This window comes from Gavialis gangeticus, unplaced genomic scaffold, assembly GCF_001723915.1.
Source record: "Gavialis gangeticus isolate Ggan-Ray unplaced genomic scaffold, GavGan_comp1, whole genome shotgun sequence".
Taxonomy (NCBI): Eukaryota; Metazoa; Chordata; order Crocodylia; family Gavialidae; genus Gavialis; species Gavialis gangeticus.
The window spans coordinates 6260012-6283724 of NW_017728992.1; positions in this window are offsets into that span (position 1 = coordinate 6260012).

Consider the following 23713-nt stretch of genomic DNA (forward strand, 5'->3'; position numbering starts at 1 on the left):
TGTAGAACAATGCGAATCTCATATTATATTGGATTATGTATTTACCCACAGTTAATGTTATATTGTGCCCAGTTATATTATTATTAATCAGGTGTAAGACCACTTAATTCTGTTTATTGTGCTAATATAAACTTGCTGCTAGAGAAGAATTAGGCCTATAGTATCTTCACCCAATTTACAGGAGAATATCATTGTCATTTCTTATGTTAAGTTTGATTCTCATAGCAATAGCCACAAGGGTCAAATAGTGATTATGTCCAAATTCTACTGAGTTCCACAAACTTGCCATTACTCACCTTTGTTGCCAGAGGGTCTTAATCTAGTAGCGCCTACTTGAGAGTGCCTACTGTCTGCTCTTCACAAAATGTAGGGACAGGCCCCATTTTCCCTCACAGTGTATGAATACAAGAGACTCCAACTTGTATAGTAGTTTGGTGGTTAAATCACTCACCCAGGATGTAGGAAGACTAGTTTTAATTCTCACATTTGCTGGCAAGGATTCAAACCCACATCTCCTACCTTCCAAGAGAATGCTGAAACACCTAGGAGAGATTAATGAGATTGATGACTGGAGCTCCCAACCCCACTTATTGAAGCTGTTGCTCTGAAATACAGATTCATTAAACCAGGGAAAATGTTTAAGGGGGAGTATGACTGTATCTTATCGATTAAATGCTAAGCTGGTTGGAGGAATCAGGGTACCAGTGCTTCCTTTTCTTTTGAGAATATGAGACAAGGGTCCTCAGAAAGTATATTTATTAGAACAATATATTTATCTTGTAAGTCATTATTCCATTTACTTATCTTCTTATAACACGTTCTAATCTGGGGGCTACTTGCATATAGTAAGTGGGGTAAAGCCCACAAAATTCTGATAGATTTTTCAGAGAGAGGCAAGTGGTCACTATCCAAGCATTAGAACTTCAAATGATTTATACTTATTCCACATATGTGGTTCTATTAGTATATAGTCTATCACAGTTGCTCCTTTAACTATAAAAAACATAAATGTCCCAGTTATAGCCTATAGTCCATCCATTAAATACTTTGAAATTCTCTTCTGCAATAAATTTCAAGAAGCATCACCTTCCTTCATTTAATATCTTAACACATAAGGTTACTGGAGCGAATTCCCCATTTTTCATTTATTACATCTCTATTATCCTGGATACCTGAGCCACCAATTTGAAAATCACCCGCTAATATTATTTCTGGATATTTATTTCCAGAGCATTATAAAATAATTCCCATTTCAAGACTGCAAAAGTTCTTGATATCCATAGAGGGGAATAAACATTAATAAAAATGAAAGGTGCTTTATCATGAAGTGTAATAAGAACTGCTAATAGGTAGTTAGAATTTAATTCAATTCCTAATCCCTCAGTCAGACTCTTTATTGAGATGAGTGTAACCTAGTCTCCCTCCAATCACCCTTTAGTTCTCTCTAGGATTTTCTCAACCATAATTTTCAGCAGTTTAGATCAATCTCCATTCACTGACAGCAAAGATGTGGAGACCCAGGTTGCTTTCATTATGGGTGGACTAATGATTATATTTACAAAACCCAGAGCTCTCATTTGTACACTTCTCATCCAGACCCAGGACTTCCTTCTCTAAACCACATGGTTAACAACATAAGAATATAAGAATTACCATTTACTGGGTGAGCCCATAGGTCCACCTTACCTAGTATCCTGTGTCTCAGTGGCAGAAAATAGATGCTGAAAGGGAGAGGGAACTGGGCATAACCAGGGCTTTTTTCCACTGTTTTTCTCTCACTTGCAGCCTCCAGCGTTTCAGGTCTAGGAAGTCTGCATCCTTAGCTCCCATGCTCAATAGCTACTGATGCCCCTTTCCTCCAGGAGTTGGCCAATCCCTTCTTGAATCTGGCTAAACTGTCAGCTTCCATAACCTCTGCCTGGTGGAAATGATTTCCACACTTTAATTACATGCTGTGTGGAAAAAAAAACCCCTTCCTTTTGTTAGTTTTAAACTTACTGCCTATTAGTTTCATTTAATGACCTCTAATTCTTTTATTGTGACAGAGTAAATAATAAATAAAGGTCCACTGCCTTTCTCATCACCATTTACTATTGGGTGAACCCTTATCGTGCCACCCTCAAGCCTCCCTTTTAAAATAAATAGCCCTAGCCTCGTTAGGCTCTCTTCATATGGAAGCCCATCCATACCACTAATTAAACTTCTTGTCCTTTCCCTAATCTTCTCTAGTTCTGCTATATCCTTTTTGGGGTGTGGGCACAGTATGCAAGATGTGCACACATCATGGATTTATAAAGGGGTATGATGATGCTCTCTGTTTTGTTTACAATGCCATTCTTAATAATCCCTACATTTTGTTTGCCTTTTTGATGGCTGCTGAGCACTGAGCTGATGTTTTTAGTGCACTGTCCACAATGACTCCCAGCTCTTTTTCTTGTGTGATTACATCTGATCCCATCATAGTGAAGGAGTAGTCTGGGTTATTTTTCAAATCCAAAGGTGGATGTTCCATGTAATCCCATGACTACCTAATTTAGTTAAGAGCCTGTGATGGGAGACATTGTCAAACACTTTTTTGGCAATCCGAATATACTATGTCAATTGGATCACCCTGATCTACCTGCTTATTGACACTCTCAAAGAATTTTAATAGGTTGGTGAGGCATGATTTCCCTCTGACAAAGCCATGCTGATTCCTCCCTAGCAACTCATGTTCATCTATGTGCTGAACATTTTTTTTTTATTATTGTTTCTACCAGTATTCCAGGAACATAAGTTAGGCTCACTATCCTATAGTTTCCTTCATCCCCTCCAGAGCTTTTTTAAAATATGTGAGTCACATTGGCAACCCTCCAGTCCTCTGGTAGCAAGTCTGTTTTTAGTGATAGGCTGCATACTGCATTTCAGAGTTCAGTCACTTCTGATCTAAGCTCCTTCAGGACCATACGGTGAATACCAACGGGTTCTGGTGGTTTGCTATTGTAATTTCCTGTACAACCTCATCTACTGAAACCTCAGTTAGGGTTGACTCTGCTCACTTGTCCCCAGACAAAAAGTGGATCTGGTGATAGAATCTTTCTAACATCTTCCATAGTAAAGACAAATGCAAAGAATGCATTTAGTTTCTCAGCAATGGCCCTACCATCCAGTAGTGCCCCTTTTATACCCTGATCACCCAAAGGCCCAACTGACTCCTCAGACCTGACAAATTGTTATTGTTACCATTTATGTCTCTACCAAGTTTCTCATCAAATTCTCTCTTAGCTTGCCTTACTTCACTTTTACATTGGCTTTGCCAGTATTTATGCTTTTTTTAATTTTTTCATTAGGATTTGATTTCCACTTTTTAAAGAAGCTTTTCTTCTGAAAATCTGCCATTAAACCAGGTTGGCTTTCTTTTAGTCTGCTTTCCTTTTTTTTTTTTTTGGTATGTATTTGCTTTGTGTCTCTAATATGGTATTCTTAAGCAGTTCCTATGGTGCCTCCTTAGAGCCCACTTTTAGCTTCTAACTAATTTCCTCATTTTGGTGTAGTCTCCCTGTTTAAAGTTAATGGCTATAGTGGTAGATTTCCTTGTCTCCCCTCCTACATGGATGTCAAACCCAAATGCATTGACATAACTACTACTACTTCCCCCTTGTAGCAAATCCTGTGCACTACTTGGGATGAGGTCCAAAAGGCCTTTCTTCTTGTAGGTTCCAGGACTAAATGATCCAGGAATGCTCCAGCCTTTTATAACATCACAAAATTAGTCTTTGCATCCAGCTTGATGTTAGACTGACCCAGTTGAGTTCTGAATAGTTGAAGTCCCCCATATTATTGCATATTCTGCTGTCACAACCTCTCTCAACTACCCTAGCATTTCTAGCTTGCTGTTGCCATCCTGGTCTGGGGGGTCAACAGTGTATCTCTAAACATAGTTTTTTATTATAACCCACAATTTCTGTCCAAAAAGAGTCTATGGTATTTTTCTTATCACTTGAAAAATCTAACCTATTTGATTTAATGCAGTCTTTGATGTAAAGTGCCACTCCCCAACCAGTACACCTTACTGTAACATTCCTGATCTTTGCAGACTAGTTGACAGAGCCAGCTACAGAACAGTAAAATAAAAAAAAATAGTTCAATTTGAGGTAACATAAATTAGCAACTCTTAAAAATTGACACCTTTAAAACAAATTACAAATAATTCAGGCTTACAAAGTAGCCATCACCCTTAAGTGGCTACCTAGCAGTAGCAGCAGTTGATATGGAGAAGGGTGGTCCAGATCACCCACATAGAGGTGATTTCTTTAGCACAGGAGTGGCCACCTTGAGGCACAGGTGCTACAAGTGGCACAGGCAGCCTCTGTATGTGGTAAACAACAGATTTGGGAAAGGGCAGCAAGCACAGTGGCAAAAGGACAGAAAGCAGAAAGCAAAAGAGCAAATTGGCCAGGGGAAAGAAATCAGAGTTGTACTTAGAAAAGGTACAAGGCTAATTTGTGAAATGCCTGCCAAAAAGGTTGGCCTCCTCTACTCCAGAATTGTATATACTGGGCTCCTGTCTCCAGCTCCATGGCCCTCAGAACAGGACTCATGTCCTCAAAGTTTCTATTGGCTATTGGTTCAGTACTTAGAATCCTATTCTAAGGCCCGTGTGTGATATGAGTTGAAGCATTTAACCCAGGACTGTGTATTCCACTTTAGGAATCATCAGCTGTCTTAAAAGATAGAGCTGTGTCTGTATCCCTTTGCAGTTCTGAACTAGAGTTGAAGATAATCAATATGTATTGATTCTGGGCAACTGGTTATGAAAAAGGCCTGGTTCACTTGGTCAGAAGAAAGAAAACTGAAAGTTAAAGAATCAAAATCATTAGAAGTTTATGGAATGCTTTTTTTGTTTATTTTAAGTTCACATATCACATTTTATTTTAAGGCTAATGTATAAATCAAGGGTATACCCAGATTTCCTAATAGTAATATTCACCTATTGGATCTGTTTATAAATAGGTGCTTTCTGTGGTATATACAGAGTTGAAATTCAATTAGTTGTTTCAGGCAGTGCTGTGTGAAACTACTAATTGTCTCTTTACAAATATTGTGTATGTAATTGGTATGTTCCATAGGCATTTGCACACCTGATGTTCAATTCTTGCTATATTGCTTGCTTCTTTTTCTTGCTGTGGAAATCACTCTAATTGGGCAAAAGGATCTAGACTGGAGTCTTAGCTCAGCAGAGTGGCAGATTTGCCTCCCATTTCCTGGCAGGTAGTACTATCAGGATAATTATCAAAGCTGTTGTTGGGTAAGATGAAAGAAGAGGGAGTTACAACAAAGTGGAGAGTAAGATTTTCTGTCCTGTTCTCACTGATGTAATGTATTGAGTTAAAGTCTTTGCTGGTGAAAATTGGTGCAGTATTATAGTCAATGGCACTGCTCTGATTACAACACTTGAAGACATAGTTCATTAGGAATTTTTAACTGATCAGTAGCTTTAAGCATGGAACTGTGAGAATTTTAGCAAGAAGAGTTTGAGAGAAGAGTGTGATATGAAAGTGGAAGATGAGAGTTCTGTCTTGATTTTTCTAAAATACTTAACTCTGGAAGACTATTGTACATATATCATGCTAGCAAAACAGATTGGTAGGCAGAGATTACAGATATTGACAGGCCAGCTATGTAAATACAGAGAAGCCTACCTACCACAAGATATTGGCTGGATGCTTTCATTATACAGAAAATCAGGCAAGATTGGGAGCCTACACTACTACTGTAGTCTTTAGCATGCTGCTATCTTGATGCAAAGGTGCAAAGAGGAGACCTATTTGCCAACTCTGATTGCTGAGCCTGTCAGAGTGGATTTTACAGTGTTAGGAGCAATTTTCCATGACACAGGGCACATCTACACAAGATACATTAATGCGCATTAGCCTAATTTGATGCTCATTATGGGCACACATCTACATGTATGTGCCCTTAATGTGTATGAAAAATGGCAAAATTAGGGTAATCATGCCTAAATTTGATACCTAAAAATGCAGGTATCAAATTTATGTGCAGTTAGTTAAGGAATATTAATGCATGTGTTGACATGAACCAGCACTGACTTTAGTGCTGGGTCTGCCCAGCCACTAGGAGCACATGGCAGGGCTGCAGGGACTTGGCACTAACTTTACTGCACTAACTTTAGTGCCAAGTGCCTCCACCTGCCAAAAATCACTTAATGTGCATTAGTTTAATGTACATTAAATTTAGTTGCACTTAACTGCATGTGTAGACACGCCCATCCAGACATACACTTTTAAAAAAAATCATGACTTTTGCAAATCATTTTAACATGGACAGGAATTTATTACAATAGTTATAATGAAGTTGTAACAAGAATATAATGGATAGATATGGGTCAACTTGACAAAGGTTGCTCAGCGATTAGTGGGATATCTGAAAGTGCCCGAACTGATTAGGTACATACCTGTATATTTAGGCAAGTATTACCTATCTAAATATAACCCCTACTTCTGAAAAAAAAAAATTAAAAAATTGAATGACTTCACCTCTGTGCAGCCTGTTTAGGCCATTTTAGCTGATGGAGACATAAGAGGCATAAAATTAAGTGAGGAGGGGGAATCTTCTTCATCTTTTTTATTTTATTAAGGATACCTATCACAGGAAAAGAATGTATTAAAAGAGGGGGAAAGTGTGTACATGTGTGTATCTGCCTTGCTGTATATTTTGAGGGCTTATGGAAAATAGTGACGATTGATAGAATTGTCAGTGAAAAAAAATATTTTTGAAGGAATTGGGCTATTTCTTTAAAATAGATTATTGTTTCAAAACCATTTAAATTCTTCATTTTTTTGGTGGCTATTGTATTAATTTGTGGTATCAATTTCAGTGTTCTATTCTCATCTTCATTTTGGGTTTTTTATGTGAGTTTGCTTATATTAGTCATCTTTGATTGGCCCACTCGGTTGCCTGGTGTGAGAAAATCATTTGAAAATTTATTTTTTCAGTTTCAAGATTAATTTCAAGACAATAATATGCAATATATTCTTATTTTAAAAATTCCTGAAAAAAAACAACAGAAAATAAAGTCTGTTCCCTTGAAACTTGGCATAATGAAAGTGCTTTATGCATTTTTATAAAAATAAATTTAGATTTCTTTTCCAGCTGTACTAAATAATAGCATTGGGGTTAACAAAATTGTTTCACTTGTTTATATAAATGTATAGTATCCTCTCAGAAATTACTTCTATAGGGCTTGATGCTGCTGTGTGCTCAACAATTTGGTTTGGATCACGGTTTTAACATTAAATCCAGGATTAGTTAACTGCAACATTTTTGAAAGTAGAGGATGTATGTAAGTACTTACCTGAGTCAGAGCTAAAATACAGATTCATAGAATCATAGAAATTAAGGGCTGCAAGGGACCTCAAAAGATCATCAAGTCCAACCCCCCTGATCTGGGGAGGAATACTGATGAGATCAAATGATTCCAGCAAGGTGTCTGTTCAGTCTTCTCTTGAAGACTTCCAAGGCTGGGGACTGCAGAACCTCCTTGGGAAGTCAATTCCAAATTTTGGTCACCCTTACTGTAAAGAAGTTCTTCCTTACATCCAACCTGAAACCATCCTCTAACAGTTTATGACCATTGCTCCTTGTTGTCCCCTGGGGTGCCCTAGTACACAATTTTTCTCCCAGCTCCTGATATTCACCCTTTACCTAGTAATAGATGGTCACAAAGTCCCCCCTCAGTCTTCTCTTCCCCAGGCTGAACAGTCCCAGATCCCTTAGTCTTTCTTCATAAGGTTTGTCCTCCTGGCTCTTCATTATACTTGTGGTACTTCCCTGGACCCTTTCAAGATTCTCCACGTCTTTTTTGAAGGGTGGTGCCCAGAACTGGACACAGTACCCCAACTGGGCTCTCACCAATGCTGAGTAGAGAGGATCCCAGTATGCTGTTAGCTCTGTTGACTACAGCATCACGCTGGCAGCTTATTTCATCCTGTGATCAACCAGAAACCCGAGATCCCTTTCAGCCATTGTGCTGGCCGAGACACCTCCTCCTAAACTATATTCATGTCACTGGTTTCTTCTCCCCAAATGAAGCATTCTACATTTATCCTTACTGAACTGCATCCAGTTCCACTCTGCCCACCATTCCAGCTTGTCCAGGTCTGCTTGGATCTGCATCCTACCCCCTAGCATAACCACTTTACCCCATAATTTAGTATTATCTGCAAACTTGGCCAGTGTGCTAGATGAATGAATACAAGATCAAGCTTGTAATTTTCATTTGATTAGAAGGTTCAAGAGGCTTCTGTTTCTCTGAATTTGAGGTAACTGCCATAGTTTGAGGTGTAATTGCATTTTTTGATTGTTTACCTGCAACATATGAGAAATAGGAACTCTGAATAATTGTGGAAGGTAGCAACTGTGGACTGTAACCCTGTAGAATGTAGAACTTAAACATATTCTGAGGATCTGCTGATAAATATTTTTTGAAAGGTTGGTACATACAAATGGCAGTCTGTGGAGGCCATGATTTTCAAAAGAGACTAGCAATTTTTGAATATTTCAATGTTTATACATCTGAACTGAGACGGAACCTATTGATCAACCACCATCAGAAAATCCCATATCACTTCAAGCCCTGACCCAGAATTTGGGCATGCAAAATGTACTGTTCAATTTTCAAGCTCTTGGCAAGAGCATTTCACTTCTGACTCACCTCCTCCAGTTCACCTCCAATGACCATATGATGGCTAGTCAATGGTTAATGTTCATTTACCAGTTCCTACTGAACAACTAATGCCATCAAATCTAATAACACAGTTAACAATGATTAGTACCTTTCTTGATAATTTGGACAGGGAAATCAAATTGGTAGGGAGTTGGGTACAAATTGGTACAAACTGAATTGTACAGTAGGTGGGGAAAACTTTCTATCTGTTATATATGCATAGCAATACCTGTTCTATTAGTTGTCTTCTTCAGGGATGCTAATTTAGCATTTAGTAGTTAAAAAAAATGATTCTATCAGGGTTTTGTATAACTAGGGAAGACTGTAGAAAACTTTAAAAATCATGCATTTGCTGTAACTGACTAAACCTTATATAGGTGTTTGGGTTTGTTTTTGTTTTTTTTTTAACCTAGCCAGCAAAACATCACGCTAGCTTCAGAAGAAACATGGAGGTTGGGAGTCATAATTCTAGCAATGCTTTCCCACTGTGTACTTTATTCCCTGCACATGGGCTGCTGCTGTCCCTAGAGGTTTGTAATGACCTAGAGTAAGTGTATTTCTGAGGAATCATTAGAAGTGGCCAATACAATCTGAAAGTGTTTATGCCTTTGAAAGGAAAAAAAAAGTACAGAATGGGAGGGGGAAGGAAAGTCTGCAAACAACCTATACAAGCAATTGTATCCCTTTTGTCAACAGCAACAAGGGCCAGGTTCAGTTTTTACCTTGGCTTCAGCCCCCACCCAGTCTACCTGGGAAACACTATATAAAACACTAGGGTGTCCAATAAAATCAACCACCCTTCCCCCACAAGCAGTGTAAACACAAAACCCACAAAAACCAAATTTATTATAAAGCATAAACAAAAACCAAAATAAACACTAGCTATAATTTTAAAACACTACAAACTACAAAACAAAGTATATAGGTGGCATCCTCTTTGAGGGGTCTTTACCCATGACCAGGCAGTCTGGGACTTGGGACTTCCCAAAAGGTAGTTCTGGGGGCCTGCATCCCAATACCTGTCCTTCAGCAAAAGGCTGGAAATGGGGGCTGTCACAGAGCACTTAGGTGCCCTGCTCCTTTTAAAGAGGGTAAACTGCTAGGAAAGAGCCCTATCAGTGAGTGAGGAGCACCAGCTGCTGGTTGTCAGGGCAGAGTTAGCTGGTGACCCACACCTGCCAGTGGTCAGCTGACTGGAAGGGGCAGGGCCTGGTTCACATTTAAACCCCAGGGCTGGGGCTAGGCTGGCAGTTCCCTGCTAGCAGCTAAGAGAGAAGGAGCTCTGCCAGAGCAAACAGAGGGGAAAAGCTTGACTGCACAAGTAGCTCATGATTGCTATTATGGGGCAGAGAATTCCCTGGTATGGACTGAATGATGTTTAGCCAGGCGGCTTAGATTTTATAGCCCAGGGGCTTGTGTTTTGTGTTTGCTGTTTAGAACCAGAGGTTTTGGGTGAAGCTATCAGGGGTTGGAGGAGGCCTCATAGGGGAGCCATGGCAGCGTGGAGACCCCAGCCCCTGAGAGGGGGCAGCATTGACGAGCACCCAGTGAGGCGCAAGGTGAGACAGGGCTGCGGAGAGCCCAGGGAGGACAAGGGGGACAGAGTAGAGTAAGGCCCAGACAAAATGATGTGAGTACCATCTGCGAGGCTTGGGCTGCAGTGTAGGGGAGGAAAGGAGCTGCATATACCTCCCCCTTGCATTGGGGCAGAAAATGGGCAGCCTCCCGCTTAATTAACATCTTCTAATTAATCAATTAACAACAAGGCATGGTAGGCGAGAAGGCGGATGGTTGGCCCATAACAACAGGTGGGCGGGGTCACCAGTGAACAGACCCTGAAGGGGCACAACTGTCACGGGGCCCATACTCAAAAGTCCTATGAGCTGCTCCATGGGTCCTGAAGGGCATTGCAAAGGGCCGCTCATTACTCCCTGTGAAACTAGTGCTGATCCTCCTTCTGCAGGGTGGATTTGAAGTGTGAACTGTAGTTTTTATCAATATATCACACCCCAAAGTTTTTAGTTAGTCCTAATCGGTTCTGCTGGAGCAGGAAACTGCAAGAGAACTCAGAGAAAAACCAGCCAAAAAGCAAAAGAGCCTGCACTGCAACCAGCACTAACCATGCTACATTGGTTGGGACAGAGCCACAAAAACAACCTGAGCCAGGCCAAGACGTACAGTAAACAAATGTACAGCGAGGCTTAGTGATGCAGCTATAATGACACACAACCACTGTAAACACAACTACTGTAAAACAATAAAAGGATGACTTGGGTCTGTTCTGCACCCAGGCCTGAACACACAATGAAAAAGCACCAGGCCTGCTTGGCTGCAGCCACATTGCTAGGCTGAGACCTAACAGCTAAGAAACAACAAAACAGAGGACCAGGCCTATTTTGGTTTGGGCTTCAACTAGCACTAAGGCCCAACCATTGCACTTGGTTGAGACATAAACTACAAAAGGGACAAAAGAAGGCCCAGGCCTATTTTACTGGGCCTGGACTGGGCAGCGAAAAGCTAACAAGGCCAAAACATAACTGAGACCTGAATAAAGAACAAAAAGTGCAAGGGCTTTACCCTGGCCCAAGTCTGCCAGCCAATATATGGCTGGGGTTCAACCCCACACTGGTGGGCTGAAATGCAGCAGCTGTAAAACAGCAAAAAGGGCCCAGGCTTATGGCTGCAGCTTGGACATGTAATCTCAGTTTAACTACTACCCTGAAATACTACAGTCCTCAACACAGCAACTACCAGGACCCTGTCTCTTGGTCAGTCTCCACTAAGGAAGGATACACTCATGGCCTCATCCCACCCAAGGCCTGCATGGCTGGTAGCTGCCAGGACACTGTTCCTGTGCAGCCTGCACTAGGAGAGGACACACTCATGGCATCCTCCCACTCAAAGCCTGCATGGCCAAAACAGCCAGAAAGACACATAGCTGGGGTTCCGTGACATAGCTATGCTGAACCCAAAAGAAGTTGCAACAGCAACTAAAACATGCCAGGCTCTCAGCCCTAGCCCAGTGCACACCGGCAAAACTGCCAGACTTCAACCTTGGCCAGTTTGCCACCGGGATTGATGCCCCCCACATGGCATCATTCCACTCAAAACCCAGAAGACAAAACAGGAAAGGAGTGGGAGAGAACAGGGGTCTCAAGCTCTGAGACAGACTTTCTTGACTTGCACCCGAGGCTTTCTCTTCACATAACTTCAGTTTGCTTCATCAGTGAAGAGCGGGGGAGAGGAGGGTGCTGACCCTCCCATAGGAAGCGAGCCCCTCTGGCTCCCAAATCAGTGTTTAGGCTTCAGCAGCCCCAGGAAGAAGAAAGAGAGACCAAAACAGGTGGCCTGAACTGTAAATAATTTTTATGACCTTATCACAGGGTCTCCAGTCAAAAAGCAGCCTCATTGGAACACTGTTAATGCAGACCAATCAATTCAAAGCTGATCAGCAAGCCCTAGTGAAGTGGCCACAGTTACCAAACTAGTTCTACAGGTTCCTTGGAAGGAAGCTTAGGACAAGACAAAGGGTCTGGACACAATAGGGGGGGATGGGAGGATGCTTCTCTCCAGTCCTAGAGGAAAAAAGATACACAGCAAATAAAACCAGAACACACTTCACCATACAAAACCCCAAGTGTGTGTGGGTGTTACACAAGTATAAAGTAAAGTGTATCTCAAGTAATTTAAATCCTTCAATTGAAGTTCTTGTCTACTCTCTAACTAGAGTTACTGTGGCAACATTAAACTGTCTTCTTCACTGCAATTGATATGATTTTCACCGTAAATAAAAATCCAATTTAAATCATAGGGTTGTGATGCCAGCATATTTTACCCAACTTGATGGTCCCCTTTTTTGTATAGCATTTGTTCCATTTAATCACTCATGCTAATATCCATAAAATATGTGAATGAATAAAATATATCAATGAATGTTTATTAATAAAGCAGGAATTGGTATAACATTTGACTACTCACTTTGCAGATTAGTGAGAGAAAAATAATTTTTTCTTGGAAGTAGAAATGTGTGTCCACTGATAGTATTTTTCCCCTTACATTAAACTTGATATATACCCATTATTTATTCATCAAGGCAAGTGCAACATTGTACATTTCTGTATCAATTTAACTGTAGTTAATAATATACAAGATGCTACTGAAGATATTTACGTGAGAAAATAGAGAAATAGGTCTTTTTAAAAATAGTTAACTTACAATGTTAAAAGTAAAGTAAAGCAGTGTTAACTAAATCTTAGGTTGATGAATTTTTTAAAATGCCACTAAGATGGTAAGGCAATGGCTCAGTTACAGTTAAACTTGTGAATAGTTATTATGATAATGAAAGCATTAGAATTCTGTTCTTTCAAATGTTACTTGAAAATCTTTTTCACACAGCTTTTCATATTGTGAAAATGAGACAGTGCCTCCAAAATATGTATCATCAAATGTAAAGTGTTTGAAGTCAGATAGTGTAATAGGCAGATAGCACAGCTCTTTTTCACTTTTATTGAAGGTTCAGAGTTTTGGTAAGTGGGTAATGGCGATAGGTTGGGTGGCCTTATGCCTCAGGTGCCCAGCTGAGTTATGAGCACATTAAAACATCTACTGTACAATTCATCAGGCCTGTCTATTAGTAATAATATGAAGACTAAGATTCTACTTGCTATAGGTCAAAAATGAGAGGGGAAAGTGTCAGTGCATAATAACCAGCCTATTCATGGTCTCATTCCATATCTTCTCTAGAATATCACTTAGATTTGATGAACATCAGAATTTTTGCCCCCCCCAAAATTCTGAATTATTCTGTTTATTCTCCTGTTTTGATCTATGCAGAAAGTCATTTCTCTGTATTTTTGTGCATAGATTATGTCTTGTACAATTTTCAAGTTGGTTATTAGATTGTACAAATCATGATTCACATAGCAAAGCATAAATTGCTAAGTTTGTAGTAAGAAATATAACCACATTTGCTTTCTGTCAATATTCAAACATTCAAATAAAAAAAAAGCAAAAAAAAGAGAAAAAACAAGGAGCAAATATGAAAAACAAGCCACCAAAATCTTAGAATCTTGAATTTGAAAAAAATGGCATAATGCAATAATGTTTGTAATTGTTTTCCTGTCTTCTGAGCAACCGTCTTACAGATGCATTCCCTTACACGTTAACATTATTTCCTTATATTTTTAATCTTAGCAAAGTTGTTCTTATTCATGGTGCGATCTCAGCCAAGCACTGGGTAGCAGTATAATTGCTCTACTGAGGCCTGAGCAAAGATAGAGAAGTATATTATCCAAGTGTTGATGGCTCCACAGATCATGCACTCTGTCTCATTCCCCAAATTTCCCCTGTACACACTTTTAGCAAGAAAACCATCTGAACAACTTTTCAGGATAAATGGGCAAGTATGCTACTCCATCCTCTGGGATGTCTCTGAAAGGAAAAAAATGAGAACTATGACACTGTGAGCTGATTTGCCTCAGCCAGTACCTGCAGGCAAGTCATTACAACTTTGTGACAATAGGCTGCTGCTTAAAGAATCAGCATGGACACATTTTTATCTATTGTAGATCATCAGCCACCAAAGTAATGCATGCTTTATGCCATGTTTGGTTCTGAGTACTCTGAGGGTAAACCTGAAGACTCAAATTATGTAAACATTTCTTAAGTCTTCATTCTCAACTTCACTGATAAAATATATACAAACCAAACCATTGAATGGGAAATATCATCAGGGCATAAGGGTTTGGCAGGGAAATTAGTAATCATTTAGACATTTATACATGCAATTGTTTCTCACTGGTTTGACTTCCTGTCATGTGAGTTGGCGGAAATCAAACTTTCATTCTCCCCCATTTCTCCCCCCTGCCTTGAGAGCTGCTGAACACCCACAGAGGTGCAGTTGCTACACACATTCAAAATTGAATACTTTTTTTATGTGCCAAAACATGGCTTTTGGAGCCCAAATTTAGGCACCCACCTTTGAATGCTTTAATCTTCCTTCTAAAAAGTAAGTGTATGAAGTGTAAAGCAGAACGTTAATACTGAATGTTTTGTACAGAAATTGTTTTTATGAAAACTAATAGCCAATTTTGTCACTGCCACTCAAAGCCTTTGTTTTTTATGGTAGTTAAAGGTGTGCATTTAATTGCAGCATCTGATCCCTACGCTTGCCCTCTTTGGGCAAGTCTACACATGCATTTACTCTGGCCCAAATTTACTCTGTTGTAAAATACTCTGGAGTGAGGGTTTTTGGGCAGACATCTACACACGAGGGGATTAGGGAGCAGATTTGCACCCAGTTCCCTGAAGCCTTGTAATGGGTCCCTGCCACCACTGGGGGGGAGCTCCAGGCTCCCCCTGGGTGCTAGACCAGGGGCTGGCAGGGAGCACCTTAAGAAGCTGCCTGTTGCTGGGGTGGGGAGTATGTCCCCCTGCCCTGGCAAAAGGGAGCTCCTGGCCCTGGTTTCCCAATCAGGGGTATGGGACTTAGAAAGAGCTGAAGGGGAGGGGAGGTCCCATTCCCGCCCCCGCCCCCCCGATCCACTGATGAACGGTTGACTGACATCAGATTTTGGTCCCAGTCAGGCATCTACACAAGTACTATGGTGCATTACTAATCCTGAATAAATTTGCTTCTTGCATGTGCAGGGAGAAAATTTACTCAGAATTAGGGAGGTTTACTGTGAAGTAAGCATGTGCACGTGTAGACACATATGCTTACTTCGCAGTGAACTATGCTAATGTTAAGTTCCTCATGTAGACGAGCCCTCTGTAATCTATGTCTGTAATGTGAATGTTCTCTCTTTTAATATCTCAGTCTTACCATTGTATTAATGTAAGTTGCTGCAATGATATAGTATAACTCAGCATTGCTAGCAATATACTGTATACAGCCAGCATAACAGCAGTGATTCAAAACAACAGTGAATCAATACTGAAAATTATTATTTTTAATGCTAGAGCCTACTTGCTGCTTACACTTTTGCACTTCTGTCAATGCTAAGATGTCAAATTCAGAAACTCTTCAGTCTTCCAGAATTCATATAATCTACTAATGAAAAAATGACCCAATGCGCATTGGATATAAAATCAATGTGAAAATAAAACAGAAGAGAAAATATTTTTCTTTTTCCCAGCAGTTATTTTAGTGGCAAGCAAACTTCAGAAGGCCAGAGGATGAGTTTGCACAAGTACCCCATAATCTAGATGCTCAGTCAAATTCTCTGAATCTTTTGGGTCTGCAGAACTATGTTACAAAATACACAAGGATAGGCTTACTCAGTGGAGAGTATCTCCAGAAGGCACTTAAGATTCTCAGTTATCCAGTAGAATAAGTCACATGCTGGACATTAGGGGCATTTTTACACATACAAGTGCTGTGATGCTTGCAGTTGTATAAGCAGTGAAATGCACGTCAGTGCTGAGAAAATGGTGTAAGCACACTTTTGAACAAAAACACATAGAAGGTGCTTTATTTCAAAAGCGCACCTCCGCCATTTTCTGAGCACTGATGTGCATTTTGCAGGTTATACAACTGCATATGATACAGCGCAGTGAGCATCAGCTCACACGTGGAGCAGACTCGATTAATCGAATCTGCTCTGAAGTGGAGCATCTCCAGCACATCACAGGACCACAAAGTATATGTATAAATGCCCTAAGTTTCTATTTGTATTGTGTCCTTCATTCAGGCCTGTATAGCCGCTATTGCTTGCTATAATTAGGAAGAGGGCAATAACTTACTTTCCTGTTATATTTACATACATTTTTGCTTTAAACATAGAACCAAAGTAACAGGAGAATTAAAATAATTAAATTCTCAATTTAACTTTTGGACAAGTTTGTTGTCATTTTTTATTTAATTTCAGCCAGTTTGGTTTTTACTGTATGCATTATCTTATACTTGCCAAGTATGTACCCTTCCCTGGAGTCTGTGTTGTTACATCTGTAGCTGCTATACAGAGAAAAGAATTTAAGCAGCCAGTGGTAAAATGGGCCACTGGATCTCATACAGATCATAGCTTGACCTGCTTACCTACACAAAACACTGTGAGCTCATTACAAAATGAGGTCTTCTGTCACCAAAGAATATAAATGTGGGAGCTGTGGTTAGATTCATGTTTCAGATCAAGTGCTAACATCAGTAAAAAAAAAATTCCAACAAGCAAAACAACAAGCAATAAAGACTATCTAAACTTCAGCTCCCATCCCATGAGGCCCAAGACCAGCAATATTCAGAAGCAGTGTAAGACCTTTTTATTTGGGCACGCTTTAAGCAGGTGGGGTTTGGTCCTGGCTATTCTTAGGGGTCCTGTTTTATTACTTTATCTATTTTTATTGTAAGCTGCTCTGAGCTTTTCTGGGGAGTGTGGCATAAGATCAAATCAAATCAATCAATAAATAAATAAGTGGATTTTCAAGGTGATCTGGTATAGAGGCAGCCTGTTCCAGTATCTTGGGTGATCTGACTTCTGTTTGTGATTCTGCTACTCTTATGTTTTGTTCTTTGAAGCAAATTTTTTCCCTGTGACTCAGTTTTGCTTTCTGTAAAATGTATATAATAAACTTTACTTTCTTTTATAAAGTATTTTGATGTATGGTATAAAAAGGAACCATAAAGGGCCAAACCATTATTTATGTATGTATGAATTTATTATGGAAGGGGAAACTTTAATAAAATACGTGATGTAGTGCTGAATTGTTAAACACGGTGGTTACCTTGTCTAGGTACTAATGGAAAAAGAGTAAGATGGGGAGTAATAAATCCTTTCCTTCCTTGGATTGCTATGAAAAACACTGATATTATGTAAAGGTTAACTCCTGGTCCTACTGAAGTCAATGCAAAATATTCTTTCCTCTAAAAGGAACATAGATTTTTCTTTAATATTTAAAGTTTAAGTTTCATATGACAGAAGGATTCACAAAGTTGAACAAATGTCCAGAATCTAATGTTCCAGCAAATGGGATCAGCCTGTAGAAAGCTGTGTTATAAAAAAACGACCACAAAAATGTGAAAGCTAGGAAAGGACAAGTGGAAAATGCCCCAAAAGCTCCCTGCTCAAAGGATTTTAGAGTTAGCACAATAGGACTATGAATTTAATAAGGACAGGTTTTCTCATGAAATGTCTCATACTTCCCACTTCTGACAGAGCTGGAAATCCCCTGAAGAACAACCTTTCATTTGAAAGAGTATTTTGTCACTCCTGCATCTGGAGTCAAGAAAGGAAATACACAGCAATAAAGCAATCTTAGTAGGCTTGCAATAAAAAGAAAAAGAAATCAGTTCCTGTAGCAAGGTACTCGGACAACTTATCTACATTATGGACGATAAGTCCCTAAAGCACTAAATGTTATAGTACTATACTGCCGTTGTCACTGAACTTTGCATCTAGACAAATCCTTTGCCACTGGAGCAAAGCTGTTACCTGTAGAGTCTGCTTCTACTTTGTTTTGATTTCCAAACTCTACCAAGGGAATGCTCCCACGGGTAAAAGCAATTCATGTTAAAAAGCATGTATAAAATAATAATAATTGGATTGATATTCATTATAAAAACCTTCCAGTGAATTAGAACTAGTAATGCCCCTTGCTGTAACATCACAGAAATGTGGTTATTTGCTATCCAAAGTGCTACTTGCATCTCCTTCCCCTGCCCAATCTGCTGTTTCTGCTCTCAGCGCTGTGCTCTCTGTGTGATGTGCTGCTCTGCTTTCTGCTTCCTTTTCTGTGCTTCCTACCTGATCTTCTATTTTGGTTTCTGCTTCTTACCCTATCTGCTACTCTGCGCCCTACTCCCTCCATGTGCTGCATGCCATGCACAAGGGCTTCCTGTACTGTACTACTCGTGGCACCTGTGCCACAGCTTGGCCACCCCTGCTCTGAGCCATTGCAAATTACAGTTACAGTCTCTTTGTGCTTGTGACTCTTGTACCTGTCTCTATATTTTTCACATAGGAGCTCATTTCAGGAGTTGGAGCTAACAGACAAAAGAACTAAAAGAATTATTTCTGATTTGCAGATCAGGAACTAAGCTTGAGACAAACTGGGATTTACTAAGGGCACTCAAGGGATCTGGGCCAAAATCATAAAGTGAATTCAGGTTTCTGCAGTCTGGAATCTTAACCATGTGACCAACTTTCATTGAATTTTTTAAAATTCTCAGGAACTTCATATAGACTAGTCATATGTTAACAGATATTTTGGTTAATATTTGCTAATATTTGCTAATAAGTCTTCTTAAGATAATTTTTACGTGCTAGATCCAAATGTGGTTGTTTCCAAGATGGATATTGTGAATAAAGACCTTTGTAAAGTGAACACAAGAACACATTGGAATGGCCAAATTATAAATCTTTACATTTCAGATAAACATACTTCATTTGGATCTTGCTGAATTGTAGGAAGCAATAGCAGTGATAATATGCAAAGCCTTTTCCATAAAACTCAGCTGCTTATTTACAAAAGAAAGCAAAAATATTTCAATACAGTATGAAATCACAAAAAAGCCACTTATACTGCTTTTATAACCTGAGTATTTGCACCTGGAAACAAAAATATAAAACTAATTTAAGTCTGGGAACAGCTATTCTGTTTTTGTTTTTTGCTTTTTTTAAAAAAATGCAAATATTTTATTGGCTAAATATTAACAAGTTTAGTTCAAGTATAAGGTACACATGAGAATTCAGGGAAGCTAGCGTACAGTGGCAGAATGAGCCCGCATCTTTTTATCATATTTTTTAATACCACACTCTCCTGAAATAAGACACAAACCTTGTTTTTGAAAGGCAGAATACAGTGTAAATTCTGTTAACCTGTATCTTACAAGTCGGCACGCTCTACTAACTGGCATGCCGGCTTGTAAGATACAGTGAAACTAGAAGTGCTCACGGTGGGCACTTCTGGTTTCTCTGAGTCCCCCTGGCCTGGGGCAAAGCAGTCTGCACTTCCAGTCCCCCATAGCTTGGGGGCATAACAGGCTGTGCAGGGCCCACCTCCCTGAGGGGCCTGAGGGGAGCAATGTGGCGGGAGAGGCAGTGATGCCACAGAAGGGGTGGAAGGATGCCCCAGATGTGGCAGGAGAAGTGGTAGCTGGGGCCACTCAATTAACCAGCATATTTTGTCATCCAGCATCCCCCATTTCTGGGGGATGCCCGATAACACAGCTTTTACAGTATATGAAAAAGGATGTTTTCAGTGTCATAGCCAAGATGTGCAGCATAGAGTAAGTCCTTCTGGAAACAGAGTTTCCAGGAAGTATAGCATACCAGAAGACTTTCTGAGTGAGGCATCAGGAACATCATAGATTTAATAGATTTTAGGGTCAGAAGGGACCTATTAGATCATTGAGTCCAACCACCTGTTCTGATAAGGAAAGAGTGCTGGAGGCAGATGACCCCAGCCAGGTGTTTGTCCAATCTCCTCTTAAGTACCTCCAAGGAAGAGGACAGCACCACCTCCCTTGGAAGTGTATTCCACATGTTGGCAACTCTCATTGTAAAGAATTTTTTCCTGATGTCCAGTCTAAATTTGCTCTCTTTCAGTTTCTGGCCATTGTTTCTAGTTACCCTGATGGGCATCCTGGTAAACATTGTATCCCCTATTTCCTGCTGTCCCCCCAGATGAGTTATGGCCACAAGATCACTTCTTTGCCTTATCTTGCAGAGGCTGAAGAGATTCAGGTCCCTCAATCAGTCCTAATAGGGTTTTTTATTTAAGCCACATGGGTGGCCCTTCTCTGAACCCTTTCCAAATTATCTATATCCCTCCTGAAGTGTGGTGCCCAAAACTGGGTACAGTACTCCAGCTGTGGCCTGACCAATGGTGCATAGAGGGGAAGTATCACCTTCCTAGAACTGTTGTTGTCTAAACAGCAACAAGGATGGGCACCAAATTCTTGCAAGGGCAGTAGCAAGACATTTCTTTACTGTAAATAGCTATTTTATATATATAAGTTCCTGTAACAAATAATGGTCCCCAAAAAGGTAACACTATGTGGATTTTTGGGGAGCATTGAATCTGCAGCTGAATAAAGACATGACCTGTGGCCTTGCACAGCTGCTGACCCCAAGGCAAAATCATACCTAAGCCAGCCATTTGCTTATGCTAAGTAACCATATTAACTGTGTCAACCATTTTCTGAGGAAAAAGCAGCAAGTGAATCTGTGTGCTGTGTGTTGCAGGGCACTAGGGTGTCCTGCTCCTTTTAAGGGCTAGAACTACTAGGGAGAGAGCCCTAACAGTCAGTTGGGAGCCCTAACTGCTGGTTATCAGGGCAGCCAGAATGAGTTAGTTGGCCCACACCTGCCAGTGGTCAGCTGATCAGAAGGGGCAGGGCCTGGCTCATATATAAATCCCAGGGTTGAGGCCTGGAGGGCAGTTCCCTGCTAGCAGCCAGAGGGGAAGGAGCCTCCAGGAAGGAAGTGGCCAGTGATGCTGCAACTGCCTAATATGCCACACCTAGGGCTAAGGGGGCTCTATGAGCTCCACAGGTACCTTGCCTACTAGACACTTAATGCTAGGGATGAAATCTGATTCTCTTAAAGGGTAAGAGCACACCCTGATCTTTTGTATTATGTTATAACCCAGGGGCTTATGTTTTGTTTGCTTTTGTATACCACTGGTGGTTTGGGAGAGGCTACTGGGGAAGGAGGAGGCCTCACTGGGGCCCTGCTATAGTGTGGGGGCCCTGGCACCAGTGAGGGTGCTATTCAGGGGTGCACAGACCCCAGCGCCAGTGTGGGTGCTGTGAGAGACAGGGCTGAGGAGAGCCCAGTGTCCAAGGGAAACCAAGGCCTCGGACACTGTGGAAGTACCATCTGCGAGGCTTGGGGTGTGGCAAAGGGGTGGTTTCGAGCCACGCATATAGCCCATAAGGCTGGGGTTTCCCATGACCTCTATTTTGGAACGGGACCCATAAGGGGTCTGGGAACCCATGGGGTCAAAGAAATCCATCAGGACCATGTCCAATGGGGCGTGAAGGCGGCCTCCCTATATTTGAAATCCATCAAGATGGGTAGGGTGAGAATAGAGGGTGCCCATTGGGCCAAATTGGCAAGGTCAAGGGGCCTTAAGGGTAATATCCCTATCCTTAGGGACCCCATCCTGTGACACTGAATGAGGTGATGTTTTAGGAATGTGGAAGATGGTATAACCTGAGACAAAAAAACCCAACAGATTGGAATGTGGAAAACAACACGTAATTGGTAACAAAATCCAAGATCAACATATGCAAAAAGGTGAATGGTGATTTGTGAAGAAGCCTCCAGAAGCTTCCAGGTTTTGGTCAAAGTCTGCCCATTGATGAAGAGCCAGGAGTCAAGGTCTTAGACATGCGCTCATAGCAAAAAGTCATGTAAATGAATGAAATGCATAGGGAATTCCATGCTAATGAAGCAAACAGTAAACAGAGATGAAGCTTAAAATGGGAGGAGAAATGGGTGGAGCATAGGAGGGTAGAATAAATGGTAATGAGCACAAACCAAAGTGTATAAATGTGGGAAAAAAACTATTGTTCAGTGTGGCTCCCCGGTTTGGTTTTTTGGGAGCTAGTCTGAAGCTGCCTCCATTGTGAATAAAGCTGTTGCGAGGAATGTGTCTTGGTGTTTGCTCCCTGCCTGCTGTGGCTAATGAGTAACAGGATCAATGAGCAATTGGATCGTTGTCTCCCTAGCTGTTGGGCCCTGCATGGAGTTGGGGTCTACCAAAGGGGTGAACTCCTGATTTGCAGAGAAGCTGCAGCAGCCTTACAAGAAGCAGCATAGTAGATGGTGGGAAGCAGAAGCACAGAGCCATGGAAAAATGTGAGCTGGCAGACTGACTTCCTTAAATTTATTATTTTGGTTATAGCCCATGGGTTTACTGTTTGTGTCTGACTGGTAATCCGGTGGTTTGTATTCGAGGATATAGGGGAGGAGACCTCATTAGCACCTTGGGCCACAGTCATAAAAGGCCAAAGGGTCCAGTGCACTAGTAGGTGCAGCTGTATAGGGGCAGTGGCCCAGAGCTGGCTGCAGGACTATGAAACTGGGTCCCAGTGGGTGGATCTTGGCTAGTAGCCCAAGCTATAAGAAAGGGGCCAAGTCTGAGTAGGCAGAAAACCTAATAATTTGTCACCCAGGGGTTCAGTGTGAAAGGGGGGGCAGAAGGCCTCATGCCATAATGGGCACAAAAAGGAGGGCCATGGGCCCAGAGAGTTTTAAGGAGTTAGAGCTCCAGAGTCAAACTCTACCTGGTGGGTTTAGGCTGGTAGACTTGGCTAAAGATGGGGGGAGGGGGGGGGAAGCCTGTGGTGGCTGAGAACCCCAACATAGAACTACAATGGGCAGGCTTTTGCTTGTAAGAACATCTAAACAATATTTACATTGAGATGTATCCCGCCTTTACTCACCTGCCACAAGACAAAATACACAAGTGAAGTATTAAAGGACTTCAAGGGTGCCCCTTGTACGCCATGAGATGCCCTCCCCAGTGGCAAATTTGTTACAAGCTGCTACTGTGCAAAATGTCACAGTTCGTGCCTGGTGATGTTATATCACTGTAGCAATGAGCTATGGTGCAGTGGCTTATTGTTCTGGCAACAATGTCTCATGTAGATGCACCTGGAGAGTAGTAAAACACTGAAACAGGTTACCCAGGGAGGTTGTGGAATCTTCATTGTTGGAGGCTTTTAAGACCTTGCTGGACAAAGCCTTGGCTAACATGATCTAGCTGGGGATGGTCTGCTTTGAGCAGGGATTTGGACTAGGTGACCTCCTGAGGTCCCTTCCAACCCTAATTTTCTATGATTCTATAATTCTGATCATGGTCTGATCTATTCTACTGGTATATAGAAATACAGGCAGCATCATTTAAAAGCTCACCGTGTAATTCCTTTAAAGATAAAGGGGATGGGAGTTGGTTTGTTTTGTTTGCTTTGTTTTTTTTTTAGCAGGGGGAGGGTTTACAATAGGCTCAGGCTAATGTGATGTTTTTCATCTGTATTTTGATTTT